Source organism: Pinus tabuliformis, chromosome 3_1 (assembly GCF_031772625.1).
Source record: "Pinus tabuliformis cultivar Carrire ecotype Pingquan chromosome 3_1, CPIR1, whole genome shotgun sequence".
Lineage (NCBI taxonomy): Eukaryota > Viridiplantae > Streptophyta > Pinopsida > Pinales > Pinaceae > Pinus > Pinus tabuliformis.
The window spans coordinates 264,433,974-264,455,776 of NC_142301.1; positions in this window are offsets into that span (position 1 = coordinate 264,433,974).

Below are 21,803 nucleotides of genomic sequence, written 5' to 3' on the forward strand. Positions count from 1 at the left end.
GGAACTGACTGCCTTCTGGCAGTCTCTACGCAACTAGGGAAATTAACAACAACATCCAGGCATAGTGGAATGCCTTGCTGTCATCCTGTGCTTCACGAAAATTCAACAAAAACTCCTTACACAAATATTGTGCTCAATTGTATTGCACCCCCTTCGTGCATTGTGCAACCAATGAAATGACTAGCACCAACACCTCATCCACGCGACACTTTCTCATGACCTTGCAAGCCAAAATATGGGCAGAAAAATACATCGCCTTGTCTGTGATGAAACAAATAGAGTATCCACATGACTTATTCACTAAGCCAAACTTGCTCTTCATTCTGTCTGCGAGTTTTTTTTCCTTACTCTTGCCTCCAAAATCCTCAGCTGGATCCACCCCTTGGTAGGGAAACCTTGTGATGCGGTGGATCAACATATTTGTGATGGGGATGGGATCTCCCAGCTAGAGATACCCATCATGAACCAATGTTAGTAATTGGCGTACGCACACCGTGTTGATAGTGGTTCTGTTAAAATGCGGTACCCATAGCATATTCAGCAATCTGGCCTTCTCAACCCCCGCAACCCACTTCATAGGCTCCAGTCACGTGAATCATGTCTCTTCATAATAGATCTTGGCCAAATACTTGTTTGGCGCCAACTGCGTAAATTTTTCATGATTAGCTAGATCACAATCTTCCATTTCAAGTGCAAGAGTGCACCCTAAGAGAGCGCCTTCAAATACCACCTTTTTTGGAAACAACGGTGTAGAGACCATAAACTTACCTGAATCAAGATTTTTCGAGACCTTTTCTTTGCCTTTCCACTGAGGGATATACTTCGGGAGCCTAGTGATAGGCTCCCCCTCCTCCTCAGTGCGCAACTCTTCAACCCCGTCGTGAAGCTCCTCTTCATCAATTTCTAGGGTTTCATGTGGTTGTTTGGATTTGTCCATCTTCCCTTTCTTCTGAATCTCTGTAGGGTTCTTCTTGGGTTACTGCCTCACTGGAACAGACTGTGGTTTCTTCTGTTTTTCCTTTGTGGAAGATGATTTAGACCTAGCTGACCTCGGTGTCGTAGGCATAGACGGTGTGGCTTCCATCGCTGACTTGATTTCAGGGGCTACGGTTTCAGAGACAACGGCTTTAGAACTCGCAGCTTCTACAGAGTTAGTCGCTGTCATGTTGTCTACAAAGGCATTTCAGAAACTTTCAGATACGTTAGCTAGCTCTGGACGCTTAAAAATCTCTTCCCAATCTTCTCGGTTCATATACATACAATAATCTTTCTGGCAACAAATTTTTTGAAACCAAAGTGTTGTAATGCAAGCCAACATGCCAGATTTACAGGTGATTTCAAATTCAAATCAGATTGTTACTTCCAATTTATCATCATAAATGCATCTTTTGCGGCAGAATGCAAAATATTTGCGCCATAAATGCAGCCTACACGCTCCTCCTAATGGGATTTTCACCATCCAATCAGCTACAGAGTATCCAATGGTTATTTTTAGACCCTGTTGTGCGACACCATTCTTCATGGCGCAGCCCTCCTGGCACAACTCCTTTTGGCGCACTTCTTGCTTCCTTACTTCATTTTTCTGCTTTTTGGGTAGTGTAGTTTATAGTCCCGCACCTCCTTTTAGCTGTTTGGAGTACTAAGACTGCCTCGCCATCATGTAGTCATTGCGCAGGGGCAAGATCCCCTTGATACAATTTCAATCGACTTCCATTGACTTTTCCCAGAACTAATTCCCCATTCAGCTTCACAAGTTGAACTGCGCCACCATCTATAATTTTCTTGACTACAAAGGGTCCCAACCAATGCATTAGAAACTTCCAAGGAAATTTTGTAAATTTGCTATTGTAAAGTAGGACCAATTCATTCACCTTGAAGGTGCGCAACTTAATATGTCGATCATGCCATGCCTTCTCGTGCTCCTTTTGCACATGTTCGTGAAATTTTACTAGAAATCGGTCTTCTTCTACTTCCAACAACTGCCCTAGGTGTTCCTCCATAGTCTCGTGAACTGCCATATCAGTCAATTCTGCAATCCGCAAACTTGGCACAATATACTCCATGGGCATCAAAATCTTTATCCAATAGACAAACCTGAATAGAGTTTGGCCTGTTAACGTTTTGTACGTCATCCTATATGCCCATAGGACCGCTGGTATGCATACATCCAATCATTCCTCTGTGAATTGTAGATATTTGTCAATGTGTTCTCCATGATTTTATTGAATGCTTCAACCATACCATTTGCCTGAGGATGATAGGGCATACTCTTTTGATGATAGACCTGGAATTATTCAAGCATCACGGTAATAGTTTCATTTAGAAAATGCATACCCCTATCACTCATCAGTATCTTAGGACACCCGAACCTTGTCAAGACATATTCAAATAGGAACTTCACAGCTGTAGCAATGCTACAGTCTTTCACCGGTTGTGCTTCTGCCCATCGTGTCAAATACTTAGTTGCAGTAATAATATACTGCGCGGCCGTCTTTTTCCCTGGTGGTTTATCGGACCTACAAAGTCAATCTCTCATTTGTCAAAGACTTGTAATGAAATTTGAGGATTTAAGGGCATTTTGTCCCTCCGCGATGACTTCCTCTTCCTTTGAGAAGCATCACATGCCCTACAATATGTCTTAGAATCCTTATGCACTGTTGGCCACCATAATCCTGCGCATAGAATCTTTTGTGCGGTTGCTCTGCCTGCATAGTGTCCTCCCGCTACTCCTCCATGTGCTTCGGCGAGGATGCTAGTTCGTTCAAACTTTGGAACATATTGACGTAGTATTTCATCAGTGCACATTGTTGGAAATAATACTGAGAGGGGGGGGGGGTGAATCAATATTAGCAAATCAAAACTTTTTCATTTCCATAATCAGATTCATATACGCTACTTCAGTTAAGGGAACTCGGGTGTACACGCAACTGTGTTTAATGCAACTAGCATATATCCAGCAAAGTTATGATTCAGTTAATTCATCATATGTTGATCTTTAATCAGTTTATCAGAACTTCGTTAACCATATAAACAGTAACTAGGTGCAGTAAAACAGAACAGATCATCACACATAAGAAACACACATGAACACCATGATATAAGGTGGAAACCCAATGCGGGACAAAAACCACTTGCTGCTGTCATCCTTTTAATATAGAAAAACCTGTTTACAATCTTGTACAGGCGCAGACTCATACCAGTACACAGGCACCCACTTGCAGAAGGCTACAACCTTCTCTCATTCTCCAACTACTACTGGAAAGGAGCTACAACCCCTTGGCTCTTGTACTAGCCAAATAAACGAGTACGTAGGCGCCGGCCTACAAAAGGCTACAATCCTCTCTCATTTTCCAGCTGCTACTGGAAGGGAGCTCCAACCCCCTGGCTCTTGTACTGGCTGATATGTTTACCAGTATGTAGACTCCGGGTTACAGAAGGGTACGACCTTCTCTCTTCCTCCAGGGACCGCGTTTCATAAATTTTCAGACTGGATACTCCTGGAACACAACACCATAATTTGAAGGCCATGTTTCATCCAATTTTCATACTGGACCCATCAACAACATTGAAGCTCAAAATCAATCACCACTGCAACACAACCATTGCACTCAATCATCAATCTCTGAATCACCCAACAACTGAATCACTAAAACCCTGTCATCAAAACACATTCACCAGAACACAGAGCAGAACCCAGAACTCTGCAACAACCACTAGAACCAATTGCAAATTCAGATATCATATTTCATCATGTATACGCTACTCTGATGAACCGAACCAGCGTGTATATGTGCTTTTACCAAAGCGAACCCGCGTACAGATCTGCAAATACTAATTTATAAACTTCACAGCTATTTCAGTATTCAGTCATACCCAGATCATATCATTTGCAGAATAAAACATGCGTCAATATTCAGATCTAGCCTATCCATGATCAAACAACATAATGATAATACATTTCAAGCCTTAAGATCCCGATCCATCATTCATCATCATCCACATAGGTGCATTGTTAGTTCAAATAAAGCAAAGCATCATAAACCCATAACCTGCATACTGGATCTCTCACTTCATTAGATATTCAATCCTTGCTCACATGGCCTAATGATATTCTCCTCCTTTTATAGTGTTAGGCCTTTCTCAATACCATGGTCCAAAACCACTTTAGGACCAATACCTTGGACCAAATACCTGGGGTCAATACCTCGAGCCAGATACCTTGGACCAATACCATGGATCAAAATACCATGGACCAAATACCATGGACCAAAACTTAGTTTTCCAAGATATACACGCCTTTCCTTCTGTGGAAGTGCGTGTGTATGTTATACGCTTCTCTTGGTCTATTAACCCGCGTGTATACACTTCTTTATCAAGGTGAACCTGCGTATACCTCTCTCTGATCATTAATTCTTTGCTCTTGACCTGCTGCACTATGATTTGTCATCTAAGTGAGTTGCCATCAAGGACAACACCTGTATCATAATGCCAACAATCTCCCCCTTTGGACTTGATGGAAACAACAACACCAAGTCACTCTCCCCCTTTGACACCAAGGGCAAAGGGCGGACCAAGATATTCTCTCCCTTGATATACTTTATGCTGTCCATACTCCCCTTGAGTACATGCTGAAATATTTGATTGAGCTCCTGCTTTGTACATGCTGAGATGCACTAAAACGTCCTTGCTCCCCCCAAGCACATGCAGAGTCTGCAAAAATATTTCTCAAAAGAATAACATGACTCTACAACTCAATTAAGTGAGTATGACCTTCCTATCACCAATGACTCATACATACACAATCTCCCAACCAAGTGGGGATACACCATTTTTAACTCATCCACCCAACTAAGTGGGGATATACCAAATGTTTATACATGACTTAAATAGAAATCATCCTTCCCATGCATAGTGGGAGTACAAATTACATCATATGAAAGATATACATGACATTTATAATAAGGACCAGCAATCTAAACAAGACCATGATAGTCATTAGCAACTATCATACACCATATATGATCTGCACCATAAGCATCTGTCAACAACATCTGTAACCTGCAATACCATTCTCTTGACCAACCAACAATAAGTAGAAAGATGTATCATTTAGCCACATAAGCATCATCACCAAAGACTTCTAACCATAATGCCAACAATGCATTATTCGAAGCATATGCTCCCCCTAAACCTGTGCCATACCATCATCAACCAGAGCAGATAAGTGACTAAACCATATCAGACTCCTTTTCCGTAGTCTGTACCGCTGCTTTTTCTTCAGAACACCATATACGCGACTGTGCAGCATCTAACTCGCGTATATACATGACTTCTCTTCATAATAAGTGCATATGAGAATTGGAATACTGAAGTTTTACACTTTCAACTTCCCCTGGGTCTGTCATGTCTACAAACTGAGCTATGCCACATCTTTCTGACAATAATTATGTCTTCTTCAATACCTGGGATTGAGATGATGTATGCTTCTTTTGGTTTGGTGTCCGAATTTTGCTCCTGCACTCCTTTACTTTATGTCCAAACTTGTTACACGCATAACATCTTACATGTTTCATATTCCTTTTATTGCAATCAATAGCTTTGTGACCAAACATATTGCAAGCAAAACAATATCCCTTAAAGTACCTGGAACTTGATGATTTTTCTGTGTGATGATCTTGAACCATTCTTCTTCTACATTTGGCTGCAACATGTCCAAAATTATGACATATAAAACATTCAACATCATTCTTTGAAGGAAATAACTAACTATTACTTCCACAGTTAGGAGTAACAAATTTTCTTTGAAGAATCTCTTTCCTTGGTTGTTGATGTGGTTGACTTTCTATTTCCTTGTTGAGCATCTCAGATTTTTCATTGGAGTTTCTTACCTTACCTTGTGAACTAGATTCACCTTCATGAAAACCAAGACCAGTCTTTATAATGGGCGAACGCTGAACTTTGAGGATTTCATCTAACGTTTCTGATCCTTTAGCAAATCTAAGATTCAGAGTCTTTGTCTTTTCAAGTTCTTTTCTTAGACTTACCACTTCACATTCTAACACTTCATTGTGTTTGTCCTTTTCAGTGAGTTGATGTGTCACTATGTTTATGACTGTATCCTTTTCTGCCAAACTGATTTTAAGTTGACTGATTTCTTTAAGGAAATCTTCCTTTTCTGAGTCATTATTTTCATATGCCATGAGTAGTCTAATTTCTTGATCATCTTCATCACTATTGGACAAGCCATCACTATCATCATGAGTATAATAACTTCTATTACCTTCTTTAGACATATTACCCTTGTTATGAGGGCATCTAGCAGCGTAATGACCAACTCTTCCACAAGAAAAACATTTGAAAGGTAGCTTACCTTTGAGCCTTTCAAAACCCCGTTGAAGCTGCTTGACAAAATTTACCTCATCTTCTTCTTCTGAGATGTGTCCTAATTCATAGAGTTTTTCTTTTCCTTTTGCTGATGCTTTAAATGTTGCTTCTATCTTATCTGATGGTCCTCCTTTTCTCATCTCAAAGGCAGTTAAGATTCCGTGAAGCTGCGTCATAGTGATATTTTGCAGATCCTGTTTTTCTTCTATGGCAGACACTTTGGGTTCAAATTTAGCAGACAAGGATCTCAAAACTTTCTCAACTAAGACAACTTCCTTAATTTCTTCACCCAGATTCTTCATACAATTGACAACCTCATCTATATGTAGGAAGTAACTAGCTATGCTTTCATCACTATGCATCTTAAGAGTTTCATACTGAATTCTGAGAGTTTGAAGCTTAGCACGTTTTACCTGAGAGTCTCCTTCGTAGCTCAGAACGATTTTGTCCCATATTTCTTTGGCTGATTTGAGCTGCATGACCTTGACAAACTTCCCAATAAAATAGTGACAGCTTTGGCATTGGTTTCATACTCCTTTCTACCTGCCGTATTTGTAGGAATTGCTGTTGGAAATGTATATCCTTTTTCCACAATTTCCCAAACATCCGTTCCAAGCGATTGTAGATATGCTGTGGTTCTTATTTTCTAGTAAACAAAATTTCTCCCATCGAAGATTGGCTGTCTGATGGATCCCATGCTCTCTTGATTATTGATTTTGATGGATCTCCCTTCAAGCAATCAAGCTTCTTCTGAAGGACCTACTCTAATACCAATTGTTGGAAATAATACTAAGAGGTGGGGGGGGGGGGGGGGGGGTGGGGGTGAATCAATATTAGCAAATAAGTAACTTTTTCATTTCCATAATCAGATTCATATACACTACTTCAGTTAAGGGAACTCACGTGAACACGCAACTATGTTTAACGCAACTAGCGTATATCCAACAAACTTATGATTCAGTTAATTCATCATATGTTGATCTTTAATCAGTGCATCAGAACTTCATTAACCATATAAACAGTAACCAGGTGCAGTAAAAATAGAACAGATCATCACACATAAGAAACACACATGAACACCATGATATAAGGTGGAAACCCAATGCGGGACAAAAACCACCTGTTGCTGTCTTCCTTTTAATATAAAAAAACCTGTTTACAATCTTGTACTGGCGCAGACTCATACCAGTATGCAAGCACCCACCTGCAGAAGGCTACAACCTTCTCTCGTTCTCCAGCTACTACTGGAAGGGAGCTACAACCCCCTGGCTCTTGTACTAGCCGATATATTTACTAGTACGTAGGCGCCGGCCTACAGAAGGCTACAACCCTCTCTCGTTTTCCAGCTACTACTGGAAGGGAGCTCCAACCCCCTGGCTCTTGTACTAGACGATATGTTTACTAGTACGTACGCGCTGGCCTACAGAAGGCTACGAACTTCTCTCTTCCTCCAGGGACCACGTTTCATAAATTTTCAGACTGGATACTCCTGGAACACAACACCATAATTTGAAGGCCACATTTCATCCAATTTTCATACTGGACCCATCAACAACATTGAAGCTCAAAATCAATCACTACTGCAACACAACCATTTCACTCAATCATCAATCTCTGAATCACCCAACAATTGAATCATTGAAGCCCTATCATCAAAACACAGTCACCAGAACATAGAGCAGAACCCAGAACTCTACAACAACCGCTAGAACCAACTGCAAATTCAGATATCATATTTCATCATGTATACGCTACTCTGATGAACTGAACCAGCGTGTATACGTGCTTTTACCAAAGCAAACCCACGTACAGATTTGCAAATACTAATTTATAAACTTCACAACTATTTCAGTATTTAGTCATACACAGATCATATCATTTACAGAATAAAACATGCGTCAGTATTCAGATTTAGCCTATCCATGATCAAACAACATAATGATAATACATTTCAAGCCTTAAGATCCTGATCCATCATTCATCATCATCCACATAGGCGCATCCTTAGTTCAGATCAAGCAAAGCATCACAAACCCATAACCTGCATACTGTATCTCTCACTTCATCTGATATTCAATCCTTGCTCACATGGCCTAATGATCTTCTCCTCCTTTTATAGTGTTAGGCCTTTCTCAATACCATGGTCCAAAACCACTTTAGGACCAATACCTTGGACCAAATACCTGGGGTCAATACCTCAAACCAAATACCTTGGACCAATACCATGGATCAAAATACCATGGACCAAATACCTTGGACCAAAACTTAGTTTTCCAAGATATACGCGCCTTTCCTTCTATGAAAGTGCGTGTGTACGTTATACGCTTCTTTTGGTCTGTTAACCCGCGTGTATACGCTTCTTTGTCAAGGTGAACTTGCGTATACCTCTCTCTGATCATTAATTCTTTGCTCTTGACCTACTGCACTATGATCTATCATCTGAGTGAGTTTCCATCAAGGACAACACCTGTATCATAATGCTAACACACATCTTATACAAGTGTCCTGCGGTCACAAAAAAGTCGATCGCGTGGACCACTAATTCTTTTTTCTGTTGGGTAGAATATCCTTCCAGGGTTATGCTAGTAGTTATGAAAATGGATTATATCTGCAAAATGATCATCAGTGACATGTACAACAAAGAGATGCGCATTCGGAAATCCGTCTTCTAGACTAGTAGGTTCTTCGCCTGTCTCAATCCTGGATAGATGATTTGGTCTCATGTTTAATCATCTAGGCTTCAAAATTACATCAAAATCATATTCCTGAAAAAGCAACAACCACCTACAGATCTTCCCCCCCAACACAGGCTTGTTGACCAGGTACTTGAGAGCAGGGTGATCTATCTACATTTTAAAATGAACGCTTAACTGGTAATGTCAGAATTTCTGCAACGTGTAGACCATCGCCAGTCCTTTGCACTATGTAGGTGAATAATTCTTCTCAACCTCTAAAAATTTTCTGCTTGCAAAGGCTAAGGATAATCAAATTTTCCTTCTACTGGATGGGTTAACACCGCACCCAACACAATATAGGAAGCATCCACATGTACATGAAATTATTTCTTCCAGTCTGAAAACACCAAAATGGGCGCAGTCACCATCTTTTCCTTTAACACATCCAGACTACGTTGACACTCCTCATCCCAGTAGAAAGTTGTGTCCTTCTTCAGTAATTTCTCCATCGACGAAATTATCTATGCATAAGATTTTATAACCTTTCTATAGTAACCAGTGTGTCCCAGTGTTGCGCGCAATTGCTTTACATTATTCGGAGCTTCTAAATTGACAATCACAACTATCTTCGTAGGGTCTACCATTAATCCATGCTTCTAGACTACATGGCTGAGAAATATCCCATAAGGCACACACAAGATACATTTCTTCAGATTCAGGGTAGTCTAGTATTCGCAACAAGTATCCAATATAAGGTGCAAACTTGAAACGTGGTGCTTTACCAATCTAAAAACAATCCAGTCATCAAAATACATTTCTAAGAATTTATGGATGAAATATTTAACTACTGCAATTACAACCCTTGAGAAGATCGCAGGCGCATTCTTAAGCCCGAATGGCATTACTTTGTATTGGAAGCATCCCCACTCTGTCGCGAAGGTCATCTTGCTGCGATCTTTCGGCGCGATCTTAATCTGATGGTACCCTGAGAACCCACCAGTGAACAAATAATCCTCCTGCCCTCCAACATTCTCCAAAACTTCATCTGTAAACGGGGTTGGAAATGGTTCATGAACGCATGCATCGTTAAGCTTTCTCAGATCCACGCATATCATGATTTCACCTTGCTGCTTCTTTTCCTGGAAAACCATAGGGCTTACCCAATCAGACTCTTCTACTGGCTCAATGATTCTAGCTTCCAGCATTTTTTCCAGCTCTTTGCACACCTTCTCCTTATACTTAGGATTTAGATGGTAAGGTCTTTGTTTCATGGGCTTCACATCGGGCTTTAAGGTGATCTTCATTACTCCTAGATCCCATACTATTCCTTTCAGGTCCAAGAACTTGGTGGGAAACAAGTCCTGGTATTTTTACAACAGTTCCTCCACTTTATTAACTATATCTTTGTCCCAATAATCACTTATCTTTGCAAGATTAGATTGCACGTCGGACCCAATGTTTACTTTCCTAGTCTTCAACGGTTCTATTATGTCAGGGTTCACTACTTTGGGTCCTTGAACCTCGCGTTGTCCTTCGGTTTCTGGAATGTTGGTATTTTGGGGATCCTCTTCTTTTTCTTCTGTAGGCACGTTGTAGAATTTTAGCGCATGGCGCAGTTGGGTATTCCAGTCCAGTTGAACCCATTCTACCGGCTCTTCAGGTGTTTTAAAGATAACGACCTTAATTTCTTGGAGCGCTTCATCAATGCACTCAAATCCATCCTCAAAGCTGAAAGTTAACAAGAAACTTTCCCTCAAGATATCCCATTCAGCTGTCCCATGGCATAGCTCTGTTTCCAAGTACTAATTCATTGGAATATTATCTAAGGTGTGATAGAAGATATGCACCCATTCCTGTTGTGGCTCTTCTCCCCAATCTTTAGTCCACTGCGCCAAGTGCTCGCATGGGTCATCCTTTCCACTATATTTTTTCAGTCATCCGGGTATTAGCGTAACCAAACCTTAGCTTCATCATCTGCCTATATTCCTTCCAATCAGTGAAGCTATCCTTATGCGTACCCCACCAACGAGCAGACATAGCGCGTAGTGCCAGATCCAGTGCCTGGAATCGATGTTCCTCGGGCACCTCCCTTTCAAACTCATCCAAAAATAAATTAACATCATTTAAGCCATCATAATGCGGGAGATTCCTTACCTCCATTGATACGCACCGTAATGATTTTGTCATCATATTGCAACGTAGCGTAGATACTTCATGCAATCTATTCTACCAGTGTTCGAGCTCTTCATCTGAATCTGAGGTACAAGAACTATCTCTATCCCATGCAATTCACCCATCTGCAGTAGGATTGATCCAATATTCATCACGGGTAGTAATCTTGTATATTTGATCCAAGTCATGGTCCTCCACATAGTCGTGGATTGGTTCAGTGTAGCGCGCTCCCTCCGCAGGATCTAGTGATACAATAACTCGCAACGCCTTCCTTTCAAATGTCATCCTCTGCTTCTTCAAGTTAATTATGATATCCATGTCGAAGGCCCAATCAATCCCTAATAACGCAGGGTAAGGATTATTGTCATCCACTATTTCAATTACTTCAAAATCGTCCAGAGTGCTTACTCCTTCAATGTCGATTGTTACCCCATACAAGCGCACCATAGGAATGATTTTCTGTTGATTTGCCATTTGTAGCTGTATAGGGGACCATTGAAGCACAACTCTCCCCATCCTTTCCCAGGTCTACTTAGGCAATACGTTCGCATCAGATCCTAGATCCAGGATAACTTGATCCATTCCACACTCTCCAATCTGCACGGTCAACCTCATCTCACGCCTTGTCCACTTCTTATGTTTACCCAATTTTATCACAGTGCGCTGCTCAAGAGGAGTCTTGATTTTACCTGTACATTTATCAATTAGCTCTTGGAGCCCTTCTACCGCCTTCTTATCCCGCAACAACTTCATACAAGTTTTTAGAAAGGTAGACAATAGCGAGGGATACACGTCCTGTACTTCACTGTTTCCAGTCGATTTTTCTTGACTTCTTGACGTAGAAGCTTCAACAAAATTCTTCTTGGCATCCATAAAAGTCTCTCTAGCCTAGTTGAGATCAAATATGACTTCCTTTTCGACAGCCTCGTGCATCCATCCTTTGGCTTCTAGTTTCTTTCCCTTATCTTCTCATATGGCCATACCACTGCGTGTTACGATATTGATGTTATGATCCTCTTCGCGAGGCTCTGCCCTCATCATCTATATGTTTTGCGTAGGTTGTTGCGTCTTTTTCTCCTGCATCTTGGCAATCAACACTGGGCAATCTTCTATCACATGATCAAACTATTTGCAATATTGACAAGAAGGATGCGTAGGGTTCTGACAGTCGCACACAAAATGTCCTGCTTCGCCACATTTATAACAAATGATTTTTCCATGACCTCTGCCAACCCCTCCTCCTCTTCCTCTTCCACGACCTTTAAATCCTCTGCGCTCTGCACCCGTGCCCTGATCTTGAGGCCGATTTTCCGCCTGCATCTAATACGTAGGGGTCCGCTCCATCATTAATTCATAGCTTCGGCAGTTTCGTTCATCATGTCCAACCGATTTACAGAAAGTACAAAATAATTGTTGTGGTGTCTAAACAAACTTTTGCAAGAGGTGACAATTATCCGTCACGTGCTTCCCAGCTATCTGGCAGATAACACACCATAATGGTACTCCCGCGCTTGGTCCCACAATGTTTTCAGGCTTCAGAGGCACATGACCTCCTCCAATCAAGTAATTCTAATAAATAGGGTAGTGATCCTTATCATGTCCCTTGTCTTTGCATTTTATACACCAGACTTCAGCGCGCACCTTCGACTGAGCTTCCTTCCCTATCTTTAAGCTACACAACTCCATGTGCAGACTTGCCAGTTGCGACTGAATCTGTTGCAATCCTACATTTGTATCCTGTATTGGTGAGGCTTCCAACCTCATTGTGATTTCCACAGCATCCTCTTGCGTTCCTATCTTTTGCTGCAATAATGACAATCTTAGATGTGGTAGGAGGGATGCGATGTACCAGTCCCTATGCTGAGAATCTGTGATCGACATGTTAGCCTGTCGGATTAGGAAATTTAACCTTTGATCGAAGTCCCATGCAGACTCATTTACCTTTTTTTGTATCTCCTTCAACTATAGACTGCGCCTGAGACTTAGGCTTCTTAAACTCATTGTTCAACGCTTGTTGAGTCTCTGTCAATGTCGCGCCAGGTCTATCTTGATAGAATTTAATATACTAAGTTAGCACCCTATCTTGTAGTGCTATGACCAGCTGTGATTTCTTTATATTATCATTAGTAATCTATTGTGTTGTCCACACGACATTTGCAACAAACTAGAATTGCTCGGGGTCTTCACTTCCTACCCCTTTAAAGATCAACATCTTCATTGTGTTCACCATGTTGAATGGTTGATGCGGAGGTAGAGGTGGAGGTGAAGGTGTAGGTGTATGCGGCAGAGGTGGAGGTGGAGGTGGAGTGGATGGGTGAGGTATCCTCGGGATACCCTAACTTACTATCTGTAGTGCGCTTCGCAGTGTACTCAGAATAATTCCTTCGTCGTCGCTGGAAGAGGATCCTAATAGCAGACTGTATTCAGAGCCTGATTCTTCGTTCCTTCTGAAGGGTTTTCCGCTTTGCATAGTCCCAAACATCAAGGTAATGGCATAACCCTTTTTTCACACAACAACATCTTAATCCAAGTTTTCAGATATTTTAAATACTTACCTCGCAGTCCCTTGAAGAGCCTGCGCTCTGCTTCGCTATAGCTGATGGTCGTATCAATCATGAGCTCAGTGACGAATCCTCCTAAGATACGATCAATCTAATGATCAACAACCCGCGCGATGTTATTTTTTGAAGCTTCTAGGTGCTTCACCAGCTTTGGAGTCCACACAATAGGGTCGTCAAGCCTCCACGTACCCTAACCGTCCGCTAATCTAGACAGTCACTCGTGCAATTCACAAGGGAAGAAACAGAAAAAGGATTCAGTTTCGTTTGTGTACATGTATCTATTCAACCACCGTTCCTTGGATAGTCGCGGGATCCTGTTCTCCTGAGTTGCAAACGCGTGCAACTTCTGATTGAGCCACTTCTCGATTTATTTATTAGTAGGGAACCACTTATTTGACATCACACATTCATCAGATAGATCCCGGTCTCAGTAACAGAACCATTTGTTGGCTTGATGGGGCCTAACCCAGGTTCAATGTTATCTGCACCAACCAACAAAACCCTAATTGTTGGCCCTTTCGGAAACAACCTGTAGAGTGCAGGTTGCCGTCTCACTCGAAGCAATATTGGGGGATGTGAGAACCAGTTTTATGCATCCAAAGGCCTGTGTGATGGTTTCTTGAAGTCCCTATGGCTTAGATATGCCTTCCCGCAACTCTAATCCTTCCGAACAGATAACTACTACAAATCTATCTAAACAACTTCCAGGTCTTCGCAAAGGTACTTAATTGTACTTATCATGCATAAAGATTACAGATCTACCACTTTCGTGCAGTAAACAAGCATTAATTCATATAAAATATATCACAGAGTGAAGATACATGAACTTAGCAGAAGTAAATAATAAGACACAGATGCATCAATTTCGGCCCAAAATAGTCTTTATTAAGTATAAGTGTTCAATTATAGATTTCTTTTTCCTGCGCACTTAGCTGCAGGGGCCTGCGTACTCAGCCTGCGGACTTACCAAGGTGTCTGTGGACTCAGCTGCAGGAGCCTTCCCCTTTCACCTAAGTACAAGAAACAAACTTTTCCTTCCTTAGCACCTTGCCCTTACAATGATTCTTCACCATATGATTTCTTCTTAGACTCGCTATGACTCAACTATATATAGCATTTGATTTACAATACCATAGTCCGCGGACCATGGGCATGTCTTAAAACAACTCTATCACCTACCCAACTAAGGGACTAAAGCCCCTTTGACTTCTACTAGCTTCACGCTTTGCTTCCACATTTTGCAGAGACTTTACATTCGCTACAAAAAGATATTATAAAATTTGCTCAAAATTAACTCAAAACTTGACTTAACTGAACCTAGGGATCCCTTCCCAACAATCCTTGTATGTAATGGATATGATTCCATAAATGAAAATTGCACCTTCTTCACCTACTTAATTGTCCTATTTGAAAACACAACAAGATCACTTATTTGTGGAGGATTTTAGTGTTATAAGTTTGAGAAAAATTCTAAGAAAAACACAAATAATAAGTGTGAAGGTTTTCGTATAGATTTTTATTGGTGCTAAAGGGTTTTATAAATGTTATTGTTTTTTTCTTAAATTTTAAATATTTATAATGCTTCAATACAAATGTGGCATATTAATGCTCAAGGTCATAAGAACATTGACTATCTAAAAATATTAGTGCACCAATACTTTAATACTAATGTGAAGCATCCGTGCTATACTTAATTTTGTTTTAGTAATTTATTTATTTATTTATTTTTCTTAATCTATCAAATTTTAAAAAATAAATGAAAATTTGATAATTAAATAAATTTTATTTCAAATTTCATATTTATGAATATTTGATTTATAATTAAAAAATGTGATTACACATAAATTATTATTTTTACATTAAATTACGATGATAATATAAATTTTATATTCATGAATATTTAGTTTATAATAAAAACGGTAATTAAACAAAGATTATTATTTTTGTTATTTGAAATTAAATTTTATATTAAAAATACATAGAACTATACATTAAACATAGAAAATAATATTTAAAATTTAAAATATTTAAGATTGTATTGTTAAGTTTAATAGAATAAGACCATTGGTTTAGGTGAATGTCAAGACACTCAAAGTTACGTAATGTTTATTTTTACATTTAATTAGAAAACCAATAACTTAATGTTTATCTTGCACAATTAATTAGAAAACCACTCAATTAAGGTTCACCTTTTACATTTAATTAAAAACCTACTCAATTATTATTATTATTGACTGAATGTTCAATGAAAATTCTCCAAATTTACTTATACTCAAACTATAGAAAATAATCCCAAACCAAATAAGAGACTCACGTTGGAAAACATTATTCCGGGAAAAAAAAACTTGTGAACTTTCTTATACTCAAAATATAGAAAATAATCCCAAACCAAATAAGAGACTCACGTTGGAAAACATTATTCCGGGAAAAAAAACTTGTGAACTTTCAAGTGAAAACTCATGTTGCACAAAATTGTACTCTAAAAATACACCTATGTTGCACAAAAATTACTCTTTTTTAGTGAGATTTTTCTATATATATAAACCTAAAACCAGATCAACTCTATTTTGTAGGGGAATGGTGGATTTGGTTTTAGCTTTATATATATAGAATTGTGAAACCTAAAGGCAAGTCCACCATTGACTTATAAAATAGAGTTAAGTTGCCAAATCTAAAAAGAAAAACAAAAGAGAAATGAGCAAAATCAATTAAGAAAATAAGAATAACAATGAGAAATAGAAATTAATAGATATAAAACTAAAACGAATGAGATTAAAAAAAGAGAGTAGAAATGAATAAAATTAATTAAGAAAATACGAACAATAATAATAAATAGAAATTAATAAATATAAAATTAAGATAAATTAGACTAAAAAAGAAGAAGAGAAAATGACTTAATTTTAATTACTTTATTTCTCTATAAAGTTGATGTAAAATTAAAGTGTAAAGTAAAGTAGTAGTGTTGTTTTTTTGTAAGCTTTTCATTAATTAAAGTATTACATCTCTTATGGCTCTTTAAAAAAATTATACCAGCCTCACTTTGACTAGACTTGTTGACCGGTATATGATGTAACTAGGTTCTATAGGAAATAAAAATAATAGTAGTACAAGAAACATCATATATCCCAAGGACCATATACAAAACTAAAAGCAACCAAAACATAAAAGCAATTTAGACATCTAAGGATCTCACAGGAGCTAGATCATTAGACTGGTATCAGGGGGTGTTTGGAACTTGAGCTCGCATTGAATGTGTTTCTCCATATGAGCTAATCAAGCTTATAGCTTGGCCAATTGTCCTGCATTTTCCATTGATTATGTTGAATATCATTAAGGAAAAAGATTATCTCATTTATGCCCTCACAATTTTCTTTTAGGACTGACCACAAAAGTGTCTTCAACTGCCAATGAAGGTTAAGATTGTGCATGTACTAGTTTCTCCTGCCCTTCGTTTGTCCAAGGGCAGGGAGCCAATGAGAAAATTCATCCACAAGCTTAGTATCAAAAAATGTTTGTCAATCCTGAAGGACTCGAATTTCCATACATTGTATCTCAACCTGAGTACCCGGTGAAGTTGTGGCATGGTAACCAATGACCACCTCCTAAGTGAGGATCTCAACATGAGTCCAGATGGGTTGGCCATATTCCCAAACAACCCCACTAGTGCCCATTAACACAACGGAAAGGGATCAATAGGGTCAAATAGTAATAAGGCTAATCCTTACCCAAACATAGTGTTGTAGCTATTTCTTACACCAAAGAAGGCTGCAATTTGTTTTTATATAATTTCCAATTTGTCTCCCAGCAAAGCCTCATTAACAAAACACAAAGGGACCAATAGGGTCCAATAGTAATAAGGCTAATCCTTACCCAAACAGAGTGTTGTAGCTATTTCTTACACCAAAGAAGGCTGCAATTTGTTTTTATATAATTGCCAATTTGTCTCCCAGAAAGCCTCAGACATATACAAATTCCTGTGGTGAAATGGTCATTATGCAATGTGCTAGTTAATTTTAATAATAATTTTATATTATTTAAATGATTTTAATTTTATAGAAATATAATGTTATATTTTTATAAAATTAATTATTTACAATATAGAATTATTATTAAAAATAAAAATAAAAAATTGAGACCAACCCTTATCTCGAAATATGAGAACCACATTTGTTACCATGTATTACGGGGGTTGAAAGTCAAAATCCATAAGTCAAATTATTTAAAATATATAGAATTATTATTAAAAATAAAAATAAAAAATTGAGACCAACCCTTATCTCAAAATACGAGAACCACATTTGTTACCATGTATTACGGGGTCGAAAGTCAAAATCCATAAGTCAAATTATTTAAAATATTATTTGTGTCCATTCAAACCTTGTCCCCACCCCTAATTTCACACATTAAAAAACCATTATGGGGGTTGCCTATTCGACTTTTAACCTACCCCCTCCACAAAGTTGTTTCACTTTTATACTTGTTATCATTTCATATATTGTGGACCCCACCTATTACCCCCACAAGACCGTTGTAAAACTACTTTTTACATTGTTTTGAATTTATAAATGTTAGGGGGGAAGGTCTACGAGGTATGCAAGCAAATTTATATATTATAAAGTTTGTACAGAAGGAGAAAATGGAGGGAAGACTTTTACAATTATATTTTTCTTAAATGAGCTTACATGTGAAAGATCCTCATGCAACTAAAAATGAAGATACATGTTTCAGAAGTACATTTAAAACATAAATCATTCCAATGTTATAAAGAAACTTCCTCCCTATAGAATAATTTTACAGAGGTGAAAATAAAATTTTACAGAGAGCAGACAAATGAATGTTTTTAGCTATGGATATAAGGAGGAAAAAAATTAAAAAGAAGAAAAATACTCGTGAAGAGAAAATTTGGATAATTTCTTATCCAAAGTTTTTATAGAGGTAAAAAATGGAGTTAAAAAATGGAGACATGGTTTTCAAAACCATGGGGAAGCGAAACAGTAGATGGTTTTCACTAAAAAAATGAGAATTATTTATGAAGTTTCATTTATTCATAAGTAAACCAAAAGTGGACAAAACTAAATATGAAAAAAGTAAATGGTTTGAGTAAATTGTTTTTAATTTCATTTATGAAATTCATAAAACAAATAAAGTTTCATTTATTCATAAGTAAACCAAAAGTGGACAAAACTAAATATGAAAAAAGTGAATGGTTTGGGTAAATTATTTTTAATTTCATTTATGAAATTCATAAACAAATAATTGCTACAATGGAGAAGTATTACAAGACATGATTTTCAAAACCATGAAAGAGTTTACAAAGCAATATTTTGGGATTTGATTTATAAAATTCATGAGGAAAGGAACAATTTTACATGGATTTCAAATAATGAATGGTTGTATGGGATAAAATAATTTGAGGAAATATTTTGAGTTTTCATTTATGGAATTCATGGAAATATGATTCTATAAATCTTTGGGAATTTTTTTTATTAAAATATCTTATTCCCAAAAATTTAAGATTTATATTTTTGAAAATTAAAGAGTGACAAAAAATCAATGATTTCTAAATCCTTTTTCAAATTTCTCGACAATGATTAAGCACCGGAAGGATAATTAAGATAATTGCATTATCAAAGGATTTTATCAAAGGATAGAGGATTAATCAATTCTATAAAAAGGGATCAGTCAACTACATTATGGGCATATTAACTGAGTTTTAGGGAGCAACTTCAACAACCTCCGGATTCTAAGGTAAAATATCAACATGCAGAAGATTAATGTAGATTTGTGACAAAAATGGGCAACCAGTTTCAAGAATAAAGGAAATCAATCAACAATCAATGAGCCAATTTCTAGATTTGAGGGAACAAAATCAGTAGTCAAGCAATCATTTCCAAATTTATAGGGCATATTCAGATCTCTGAGCAGAAGAATCAGAAACTAAAGGATCACTCCCATTTCCAGACTTTCTGCAACATATTGTATTTTTAGTCTATTTGATAGGATTTGTTTCCTATAGACTAGTGATAATTTGAGGAAGATGTTTTCCTATATATTATTTCAACTTCAATGTAAAAAGGTTGGCTTTTGATGTCAGAACCCTGCCATTTTTGTAAATATTTTTATTACAGGAATTGTAATTAAAGTATTTTGGCTTTAGTTTCATGCCATAAATTATTTTTCATGTATGTCTTTCCCTGTTATTCCATAATTTGTTTCTGCATATGTTCAAGGTAACATAGGAGTTAGGGAAATACTAGGTTTGAGTATCAACCTCCTTGATAGCTTGCTACAAAGTTATAATATACATTGAGATTAGCTAATTGAACAATATGTTTAAATAAGCTCACCTGCACCATTTAATTGTTGTCTTCTATCATCTCTTGAATGTACATTTGTTTGGTTGTAGAATTTTTCTACACGCCTCTACTATATTTTCTTGATTAAGTATTAAGTATGAATACTTAATTATTTGATTTCTCTTCTATTCCTCCACGAATCTCTTTAAGATATAATTTATATCGGAATTAGATGTTGGCACTTTGATTAAGTTTCAGCAAGAGAGGGCTTTATTTCTGAGGAGAGATTGGATAATCATCAACAACCACCTACAACAAATAATAAATCTGGCCATTGTGCTTCAAAGGTTGTTGTCCAGTGACAATGGACAACATTAAAAAAGGCCTTGTAACACTTGAGGGAGCCCCCTCAGGTTCAAGGGCCAGCTTGATCCTAAAGACTAGTCAAGTTAGTTTCTCAGCATAGTTTTGCAACCAAGAACTACCTTTGAGAAATAGATACAACACAAACCACAAAAAGAGCAAATGAGAAACTTTCTGGCTAGAGGATGAAGCCAAAACCCGATGAGACAAAGCCTCATAATTCATGTCTATACGATTTACAAAATGATCCATCAACCAAAGAAAAGGGCAGCCCAGAACAATCCAACAATCACCCTGAAAGGATAAATTTACCTTATGGATTCTCTAAACACTAGTGTGAATCGGCCATATTTGAGAGACCAAGTCTGAGTAGAGCTTCTCTTAAGATTGTTATTCGAATTCAGGGGCAACCCAGACTCCTTGAATTACTCTCAAACCATTGAGCTCGACATCATGTACATCACTAATATGCCCCACACCCTTTTGCATGCCAAGAGAGTAAAAACTTGTCATTGCACGGTGTGGACCAACAATATAAGCCTACCTTCCATATTCGACAAACACTTCCTAATTCCATCACAAATATTTCCTATGTTCCATAGGATAACTGTAAGAGTACACATTCTCTAGGATATTGGTTAATCCCACTTGCATCCAAAAGAGGTAGCTCACCAAAATCATAAACATACGTTGCATACAATACATAACAGAAGAAGGTGCTAGAGTATGGAGTTCCATTCGTTCAAATAATAATTGCTCACACATATCATGCACGGGGGGGTAAACCACCCCCCTCTTAATTGCTCTTGAAATTCAGGGAGGTGGCAGGCAAACCCCCTTCCCCCCCTTCCCAACGAACTTTACCTCCACCCCCATCAGGGCGTAAATTGAAGTATTTTATTTGAGATGGATATTGAATTTTTTTGTTATTCTTTTTTCATTTGTTAATTTAATTTTTAAATATGATACAAACATACAAACCACCATTCACCACGCTATGGGTTTGATATGTAGTATTTTAAAAGAGTACATTAATAACTAAAATATTTCAATATCCATATTAATTAACATAATTTTAATGTCCATATTAACTAACACAATTTTATATCAACTTTATATAAAAAAACTGAATGTTAAAAATTCATTCCTTTATTCTTTAAAAATATTTCATTACTAATTTTAAATAATAAAAAAAATTGAACGTTCATCTTAATTAATATATTTCAATATCAACTTCATTGTGTTATATGAGAGACATGTTGTCCATAACCTTACATTGAGAGAATAACCAATAACTTTACATTAAATTTTAATACCTACATTAAAAAAAAAGAAGTAAAAAATGTTAAGAT